The sequence below is a fragment of the Pieris brassicae genome, chromosome 5 (genome assembly GCF_905147105.1).
Source record: "Pieris brassicae chromosome 5, ilPieBrab1.1, whole genome shotgun sequence".
NCBI lineage: Eukaryota > Metazoa > Arthropoda > Insecta > Lepidoptera > Pieridae > Pieris > Pieris brassicae.
The window spans coordinates 4776720-4787167 of NC_059669.1; positions in this window are offsets into that span (position 1 = coordinate 4776720).

The window sequence follows — 10448 nt, forward strand, 5'->3', positions numbered from 1 at the left end:
AAGCCACTTTCAGACATTTGGTTGACTTGCGAAAACATTTTTAGGTGTACAAAATAAAATCAAATAAAAATCCGGTTGTACTTCACCTATATTATCCCTGGCCATGGCCTCGGATTTATGTATCTATATTCTTGATAATTCATTGTTTATATGCCCAACAGCCGTCTTCGATTATTGGGTCTAAGACATAATGGTTTATTTATTTTACCGAACGATCAAGTTTTAATTTCACAACAACAACAAAATTCGTCGGTGCATAGTTGTGATTTGCACGCACGCCTTGGAGTCCTTCCTAGGTCAACTGTGTTCTACTAAACATGTACATAAAAACATAATTCGAAAGTCGAGTCTTTCATATTAATGACACTTAAGCCTTTGTTAAATGAAATGGCCAATCCTGACAAATTATTTGAAACAGATTGACATCCGATAACCACCGCATTTTATTGTTGTAATAAATAGGTATCAAAAACTGATGGGCAATATTTAGCGGGGTTGATGCATTGATAAATTGCCGCCCCATTACTGTGATGAATCCTTCAAATCGCTGGAGTATTTAGATAATTTTCAGTATTTTCTGGTCACGTTTATTCTGTCATTTTTTATCTTCGCTAGTTTATCATGATTTGTAAGGTTTTAAAATTGTACGGTAGTTGAGGAAATTTTATGACTTGCAAGAAAACGGTTTTACGTAAGCCAGTGGAAGTTCACTTGACGCTGCAAATAATAATTTTATTTCAAGTTTCGCCATTACTGCATGTACTGCACGAATTGATTAATATGTAATTGAATTTAAAGCTTATAATAAATTTTTTTTCACAATATTATAGTTATGGATATTGATAGTGAGCGAGAGTGTTTTCCTTTTAAAAGGTGTGTCATTGGATTTCATTTTAGGTTTCAGGTGAAAGATATTATTGTAATACCCGGTAGACTTTTTTCAATAAATAAGCTAACTTGATTATAATGTCAACTACTTAACTCAATAGTAATTTGTGGTATATTTACGCCACTCTTTTATTACACTTTAAGTTAAGAATATTTGTCTCAAGATTACCACCTAACTAAATTTATTTTTATAAACATACTAAAATTTAACAAAATTCAAAATATAGAACAAAATTCACATCTCATCTTCATTAATATACTGGCAAACTCAGGCTGGAACGATATAACGCATTTTACAGGCATTCTGAAGGAGCTTTTGCAAAATTCGAAACAAGTTGAGCTTGATAAACGTATCCGCCCGTAAGCTGGGTATAGTTATAAAATTTCCGAGTTTCTCGTTCAAATGAAACCAGGTGGATCCATTTATAATAAATTCTGTAGCTAGAGTAACGCTGTAACTAAAAATGTGTGTATAAACAGAAACTATCGTAAAACTTGAAATCTTTAAAAATATACATTCTACATTATACCTAAAGCAAAGAACTGTTATAAAGCTAATTCGTTTATGTAGCAGAGTGCTCTTTTCGTGTCTGTGCTATTACTGTACTATTTTTGTTTAATTTACATCAAATTACAGAGTATAAAAGTACATTAAGCAAACAAACCTACAAATATTATGATTTATCCAGGAGGTATTGACCCTACGTATTTGCTACGAAATACGCTACGCTTTAGCGTAGCATTACTCAAACTAACTGACTGCTCCACGAAACCCTAATCTATTAGAACAATATTTTAATTGCACATAATACATATATAAACAAAACATATTTATTTTGGTCAAACTAGTCAGTATGAATTCATTACGTTAATGAGGCAGTACTAGGATAACCAGATAATTAATTAACTACTTATCTTGTTTTATTAGTATAAAAAATACTATAATATTCAAGAATATATAAGTAATAAAACAGTGAGGTCATTGAAGACGTTTACTGTACTGTACAGACTTATATTAAATTCTTTCTATACAAAATGACTTCATAATGAAATTTTTAACGCTGTTCGGTACACTTTAACATAAAGAAAAAACATTTTATGCAAAAATTGTGAAATGATGTAGTAAAATAAATAGGAATATAATATGGCTAACGTGACTCTATTGAGATTTCGTTATGAGACCTTGCAAAGAAAGGATAATTTGAATTCCTTTCCTTCTACGTATTCGAAAAAAAATTTATTTTTTTAATGTAACGAAATTGAATATTTCAAAATAAACCAATAATAATAACATAAAAGCCGTACAAATGGTTTATAGGTTTACGGTAAGCTCCCGCTCTGAGACTGAAAATCTTCTTCGTAATCCAACAATTGCTTGCAAAATTGTCGCCATTTGTCACTGTCTTTCTCCCATAGGCCGTCATGGGGTTAACTTTTGAATAATCGCAGTTACGGTTTGGAAAAAACGGAAGTCGAATGATAAATTCTATCCCACGAGTTTTAAGTAACCCCTACGCTACTTAAAACTCGTGCAGCGAATTATTAATGAAGCTTTCAGTATATTCTGCTACGCGAAAATACTCTAAAGTTGCCGTAATGGCAGTCAATAGGTAGACAAAGCAGAAAATTGGGTAAACTGACATATCATGACCATATTGACACAATAATATTATTGTAGTTTAGTAATTTTAAGGAGTTTACTCCTCCTAAATGGCTTGACCGAATTTCGTAAATTTTGTGTGCATATCGGTTAGGTCTGCGAATCGGTCAAGATCAATTTATAATCCCCCTAAATGAGGGTGGGTCCACCCCTGAATTTTTATTTTTTGGACAATAAATTTTGTTTTTATTTTTTTATGATACAGCATACAAAAATACATACAACCCCAATTTTCACCCCTCTACGATCAACCCCTATTTTTATTTGTTTAAAAACTTATGAGTTGACTTCTGAGGTTTATATAGATAAAATCACAGAAAAACCTACAAAGTTTACATTCCGGAAAACTGAACAGTCTCTGGGTTTATAGTATTGTCTTTAGTTAACATAGCTTTTACACATTACAAAAAACAATTTTTTAACCGGATTAAAGCTATTTGTATTATTATAAACTTATAATTATTTTATATAATTTTAAATTTAAATTTTTCCGACGTTTTGTGACTGAAGACAAATGGTGTTGAATACTTTTGACATTCAACACCTTATACAGCAAAGTTACGACAATAAATGTGTGCCTGTATCCGTTAAAAGCAAGATTAGTGAACTTATTTGCATTGTGGATGGACTTGGTCAAATGCAACATTAACTCTTTGTTTATTATTGGTTATCAAAAACTTATTTTAGCTTTGATTGAGCTGAGAGCTAAGTCAAAGCAAACACGAAGTTTTGAATATGTACGTACTTATGGTCTTACAAAAAAGTGAAAACAACTTAAGCGAAAAGCAAAGTGGTTTCAGTCGCGATATTTTAATTCCCTGGTTAGTTTTATGTCACGCGTGTTAAGATTATTTAATTAGGGTCTTATCTTATCCCGACACACAAGCAACAGGTACATCGGTGTACTAAAGCGGACATCCATCACAGGATGTATAAGTTAGAATGGGCGCGCGCAGCGTTAGCGGGGAGGGCGCGGCGATCTCGGTCCCAGCGAGCCGGGTACAAGTAATAAGGTTTTACTTACGCGAGTTGCACGATCCAGCTGCAGTCACTATCGTAGCGTGTGAGGCCGCGTGGCTGGGCTACGGCAGACTGTTGCTCCCCGGGCCGCTTCACTTGTTACACCACCCGCCCGCCCTGCGCACCCCTCCGCTCCCGCACCACGTCTCACCCCGCGCCCGCCCAAACAGCTCCACCCGCTCACCAGTATCACGGGTCCTTCACTTCGCAGCGTCCTCACCTTGCCTGGGTCTAGTTACCCACCTACGCTATCTGCCAATTTGAAACGTTTTGAATATAGACTTGACATTTAGAATTTACTGAAGTAAACTAATTTGAAGATTTCAATGGTTACGCTATACGCCACTGCTATATATGTAATGTTTAACAAGGTCTTTTGCTTAAAAATCACTTAACCTTGGATGAGGATAAGGATACAGACAATGCCTCGCCGTCGCCATTGTCACTTTTGTAAATTTAACCACGACTGCATAGGGTTTTTTATCTGATACGAACAATCAATTAAATAGTTAAAGATAAATATTGTCCACATTTATTCAAAGCTCAATACCGAATTTCATTTAAAAACCACAACTTTTAGAAAAAAAGGTGTAATAATAAACTCACGCGTTTAAATTTAATATTGACAAAATACCTATACTTATAGTTTAGTCATGCACGAGCGCTTATAATTCATAGGCGTTGTGTAACCTTAGCTCTTGTATAAGTAGGACACAAAATTCCATTACTGCGATAATGACTCCTACGTCTAGATGAAGAGCAAACATTTGACAATAATGAAAAACTTATATAAAAAATCAAATCTATGTGAAGTCTCATTGCCGTACAATGTGGTAAACGACATTATTGCATCTGTTTCAAAATAAGTATTTTGACATTTAGTAAGAGAACATTTCCCATAGTTAAAGTGATAGACACGTCACTAACAAATAATCAGCTCACTGCAAATGCTATGACTGTCCTTCATATATTTATTTATCTTAATTATTTTATATATCAGTATGGGGTGGAGATCATAGAACTGATTTTCAAGTTTAGTGGCGTGCGAATCTCATCCTTTCGTACATCCATCCCAACATCCCTCGAGTTCGTAAGTTCGATCTCGACTGTGCACCAATGGAATTTCTGTCTATGTGCGCATTTAACTTACTCGTGCTATCAGCGTGTGTGAGGCACAGAAAGCTAATCACCTACTTGTATATTAGGAATAAATGATTACGAAACTCATACACACACTTCTTCTCTTCCGTTCTACGCCTTTGATTTGAGAACTGGCAGTAAATGCAAAATTAGAATCATTTTATGTACAGATCTGTTTTTGACGTTCATAAGTGTACATTGTGTTACGTATATGAATAAATGATTTTTAATTTTAAATACGAAAATCTGAATCCCCGCATTTAGAAGGCTGGGCCATTTTCTATTTTTCATTGTAAGTTATTTTTGGATTTCAACCCACTAAGTTACTACCTACGCGCTATCATGCTAATATTCATGCCAATTATATCAATTACGTACTGAAATGGAACCATACTATAAATAGCCGAACCTGAATATATTTTCTCTTATAAAGATCTCCGATACTCGTGCTTCAAGCGTAAACATCAAGTGAAATCGATCTCCTGAGGAACCGTTCACATCAAGAATTTCTCAGACTGAGTTTTAATTTAGAAATAGGTTTGATTAATTGCTAACATTGATTTGATAAAATTGTGACCTTCTAAGGGAAACGGGCAGATAGATTTCTGTTTATATTGTGATGATATTTATAATCCGATCCGAGATAATCAGCCTTGACTTTGTAGCTCCGAATGGTGATAAAGATCCACAGTTTTAGTGCCATACGATTCCACGGTAGCGGACGCGGAAGCGTTACGCAGTTATACCGAGTATAGTTTTGTTATATTATATAGAAGTTCACAGTATTTAACATACATGCAATAGTTTAAACACCATCTCGAAGGAAATCTTAAAAGCTTGAGGTCACAATATTTAATCAAAGGATACTGTATTTTTTAAAATAAACAACAGATTTCTATACATGAAGAAAAACTATCTTGATGCTTAACTATCAGTTAGCCGTAACAGTAAAGTTTTCGACAATAATATCTTCCAATTGAATTTTTTTACTATTTTAACATTTGAGTAAAATTTGCCATCTAAATTATTTACTGAAATAGTATGTGGTATTTGTTTTTACAACATTGTGAATTCGGATCTATCACAAACTCGATTATAGATTAAATCATTAGAATTAGCAGTTAGAACTTAGATGTACAAACACACAACTTTGACTCAAGCTAAATCCCCGGTTCCCAAATTCAGACATAAATTAATTTCGCTGTTATATTGGGAGCAGTGAATATTAGTTTTGAGACAAAACCCACTATCACGTTCGCTTCCATTTTAATTACTTTCTCTGGGAAAATTGGAATAAAATTTTAATGGGGTTAAACTTTATAATGTACGAGTATATTCGTCATGTCGGCAATGCAACGTTTATTATTTTAACAAGACCTATTAAAACTTCATTTGTATTAATCAGATTAATTTTGTGGTCCTAGTTATGCGGATCTCAACTCTGCAGTCATGTCTTTATTCACGGCTTATTACATCTAGTGCATGGTTTTACATGCTGTGTTAAATATTAAGATGCCGAAACAACGGTCGTATCGTGTGTCGGGAAGCGGATAAGGCTCTGCTGTTACCGTATTCCACCTAGGGGATTTTTGGTGACCTGGTGGACGAGGGTTCCATAAAACCCTAAGATGTGCAATGAATTTCCTCTAGTAAGAAAAATAAGTTTATCAATTAATTTTTCTTTACATTCATTGTAACACTGGCTGTTACGGAAAAGGTAATAATTGTAATGGGCATGGCTCTGACCCATTAATCAAAGTTGATCTTTTTATCTATATATAAAAAAAACTATTTACGGATATACATAGTAAACTTTATTTTAAATGAGTATTCCAAATTATCTTCTCGCAATTATTAAAAAAATCCTTTTCAACTTATAAGGTGGCAAGCTATTTGTAGGAACATGGCCACTTTCCACAGAATTAAAAAATAGGAGCTCAAAATTGGACTTTAGTATTTTAATTAACATTATACGGTATTGTTATATTAATGTATTTAGGTATAACGTCTACATCATTGTTTCTTACCTTGCAAAGTCTAATCCATCCAATTGAATAGATAGCACGTCTGCTTCAAGAACAGGCCATCGATGTATCATCGCAAACAAAACGGCACTTATACCAAAGCCTACAAGTTTAGTTGTTAGAAGAAATAATTGCAGCTAGAATATATTATTTCTTTAACATTTTGTAATATAATTTAATTTTTAATGAAATAATATTTTATATTAGTCCTTAGGTGATTTGCATTAATTATATGTGTTGTTAATACTAAGGCTTTACTTTACTGTATTACGGCGTACGAAGTAGTACGGGACGGCTCAGTACATTTAATTAATTCGATTATTTGCCAGGAACAGTGTTTAATTATTGGCTGTCTGCTCATTTCAATACTTATAATTAAATAAAACAGCTTTAAACGAAAAAGCAACATTGCACACATATAATGTAAGCGATGTATTCGTGTGTAAAGTTAATATGTACTGTTAATACGAGTGTGCTGGATAAAAAAAGTGTATCAGGACACAGTCTTGGATCATGTTGTGAAAACTCTCTGGTCACAAGACTCGAACAACCCAAGCCTGGCTGGAAACCAACGTTCCGGACTTTATAAGAGCTAAAGACCGGCCCTCATCTAACCCATACCTCAACTGTTTAGACTTCAAATTATGGTCAGTTTTAGAGGACATAACCTGCTCTAAACGACACGACGACATAGAGTCTCTTAAAAAATCTTTGTAGTAAGGAGTGGCGAAATTTCTTTTGGAAACAGTGCGTAAATCCATAGATTCGTGGCCAATCATATTAAAGGCCTGTATAAAAGCCAAGGCCATTTCGAATAGACTATTTTTTTATTTTTTGCAGAGACTTTAATAAATATGTAGGTATAAATTTTAATAATATTGCATCACTTCATTAAAATGCATTTTCATGTGTAACAGAACTTATGGCTGGCCTAAGAATATATATTTTCTTAGGAAAATACAGTAAAATGAAAGTACAAAAAGTAAAAAAAAAAACAATTTACAAAAAATCTATTATTTTTTAATCCTAAGTTAACTACAGCTACCGTACTTATAGAATCCAGGACATTGTTTTTCTAGGGGTCTCATTATAACAGCGCGCCGACACATGAAGTGATAATATAAAAATAATAGTATTAAAAATAATTTACTAATACACTACTAGAACATTTTACAAAGCGGATCTACTTTTATATTGAACAATCATGTAATATTTTATATTCCATGGTTTCAAAATCATCATTCGTTTTCAAATGTTTAAATAAATGTATCTAACATTAATCAAATCCTTTGAACCGTTAATAACTATATTAAATCTTGCTGTATTATAAAATATACTATATAAAAATAATAAACCATAATAATAGTATTTTTCAAGAGTTATTAAACAAAATGCAGCAGTGCAGAGCAGAGCAGTGTTGGCCTAGTGGCTTCAGCGTGCGACTCTTATCCCTGAGGTCGTAGGTTCAATCCAATAGATTTTCTTTCTATATGGGCATTTAACATTAGCTCGATCGGTGAAGGAAAACATCGTGAGGAAACCGGCTTGCCTTAGACCCAAAAAATCGACAGCGTGCGTCAGGCACAGAGGGCTGATCACCTACTTGCCTTAGTAATTTAACAAATGATCATGAAACAGATACAGAAATCCGAGGCCAAGACTTAAAAAGGTTGTAACGCCATTGATTTTTTTTTTATTAAACAATATAATCAATTACTTTATGTAACACTTTTATTATTTTATTACCGGTATTAATTTAATTTAACACCTATTTTTACACCACTCTCTCTTCCTTGTCTGCTGTGCACTTTCAATCCGCGTACTTGCCTCTTTTCCTATCAATATACAGAAAACTCCGATTATATAGTAAAGCTGTTTATTATTATATAATACATGGTTCATAATCGATGCCTAGCGGTGTGTAAGCACCTAGAACTGTTTAAGTTCACTGCAAAAGCAGATCATAGCCAAAGCTATGTCTCTGGCAATAAAATATTAGTGGAATTTCTTCAGCAGCAATTTTGCCACTCTGTATAGGATACATGTAATTTGCAATTTTATGATATTTATGGTATAAACGACGATGAAAAATCCCCGACAGCGCGTTTGAGACTGTAAACTGTCCAGAAGTGTGTTTTCCTCTAACATCAGGTTGTATCCTATATAGTATATTACATACAAGTGAAAAAAGCTAGAGATATAGCGTTTGAATACATAATTATATAAAATGCTTTTTTTCTTGGCCTATAAGCGTAAGATTCAGTCTTTAGTATAAAATTGTATGAGCATTGTAGTATGTATGGTTTTTAGATTTTGCGTATTTTTGGAACACGGGCGCAGATAGAATCCAGCGAGACAGTGTTATCGTAATAGTCGCACATGAAGCGAATTTAAACCTCGTGTCATGTGTTCCAACGCTGGTTGTGCATCATTTATATTATCTCGCTTCCGCTTATATGCACGTGTCCAGTCCCTCATACGGTGACAAACATCATCAGGTCACCAGTACGTCTTTTAAGACCAAATTGTCGATGGCACGTGTCTTTGCACAATATTATCAAAAAATCTTGCTCTTCTTCTATAAAAATCTGAACCCAAGAGTAAAGATTGTATTGCAAGGAGTAAAAAAGGATTAAAATATCTAATGTCATAATCTAAAGTAGATTATTAAATTAGTGTGTTAGATTACGGAAATGTCAACATTAGAGTACCTGACATTTCAATGACTGAGATCAACGTGAGACTGTACAAGCAACAAGTTGGATACATTAACACTATATTGTACAGAGAAACGGATATCAGGTCCTGATATCCATAGAATTAATTACGTTGTGCCGATTTCTCCAAAAATTTTAGTACAACACTTCAACATTAACATTAAAGAAAATTAATTAATCAGTCTGCAACTTTTTACTTATTAGTCATTTGAAAAAATAAAATAGACAGTATTTACGAGATGCAACTACTTCTAGGATATGACAATTCGAGCTTTCGTAAACTTTATTGGACCATGCATAAGGATCGCTTAACACCGGAACGTTTTGAAATGTAAAATTTCATGTTAAAATGTGACTTATTATATTCATAGCTTTATCTTTTAACTCCGGCGCCAGTTTTAACCCTTGTATTATTAATTTAACCCTATTAATTACTTGAATAGTATTTCGAAATTCTGAGCCTTATATTTATGTATGTGTTTCGAGATGATTTTCTTTAAGTTGACGGTCAAAAACATGCCAGTTTCCTCACGATGTTTTCCTTCACCGTACAGGCAAGTTTTAATAAAAATCTCTACCAAATGATTCTGCGATATATGCCATTTTCAACAATATATACCGTGGAGGTGAATTAAAGATATTGGTATTTAAATGTCAACAGAAAAAAACTATGTGTCATATAGAATCAAGTAATTTTATCAAGTTTTCCTTATAATAGCTATGTGAATAATACCATGACACGAAAACATTACGTAGGAACATAACTAATGTTTTTATTGTAATCGTGTTCGCTCTACTACGCGTAATAAATCATTATTTCTAATATGCAGGAAAATGTGATCTATAATTAATACTTTAAAACCCACTTTATTAACTATAATCGTTATATTTGGCCAAACCAGTGAGTTAGTTAACTAAAAATACAAGTTCTGCTATATTTTGTACAAATAATTTATATTAAAATTATTTCACATGTCAAAAATATCTGTCTTGTTGTTA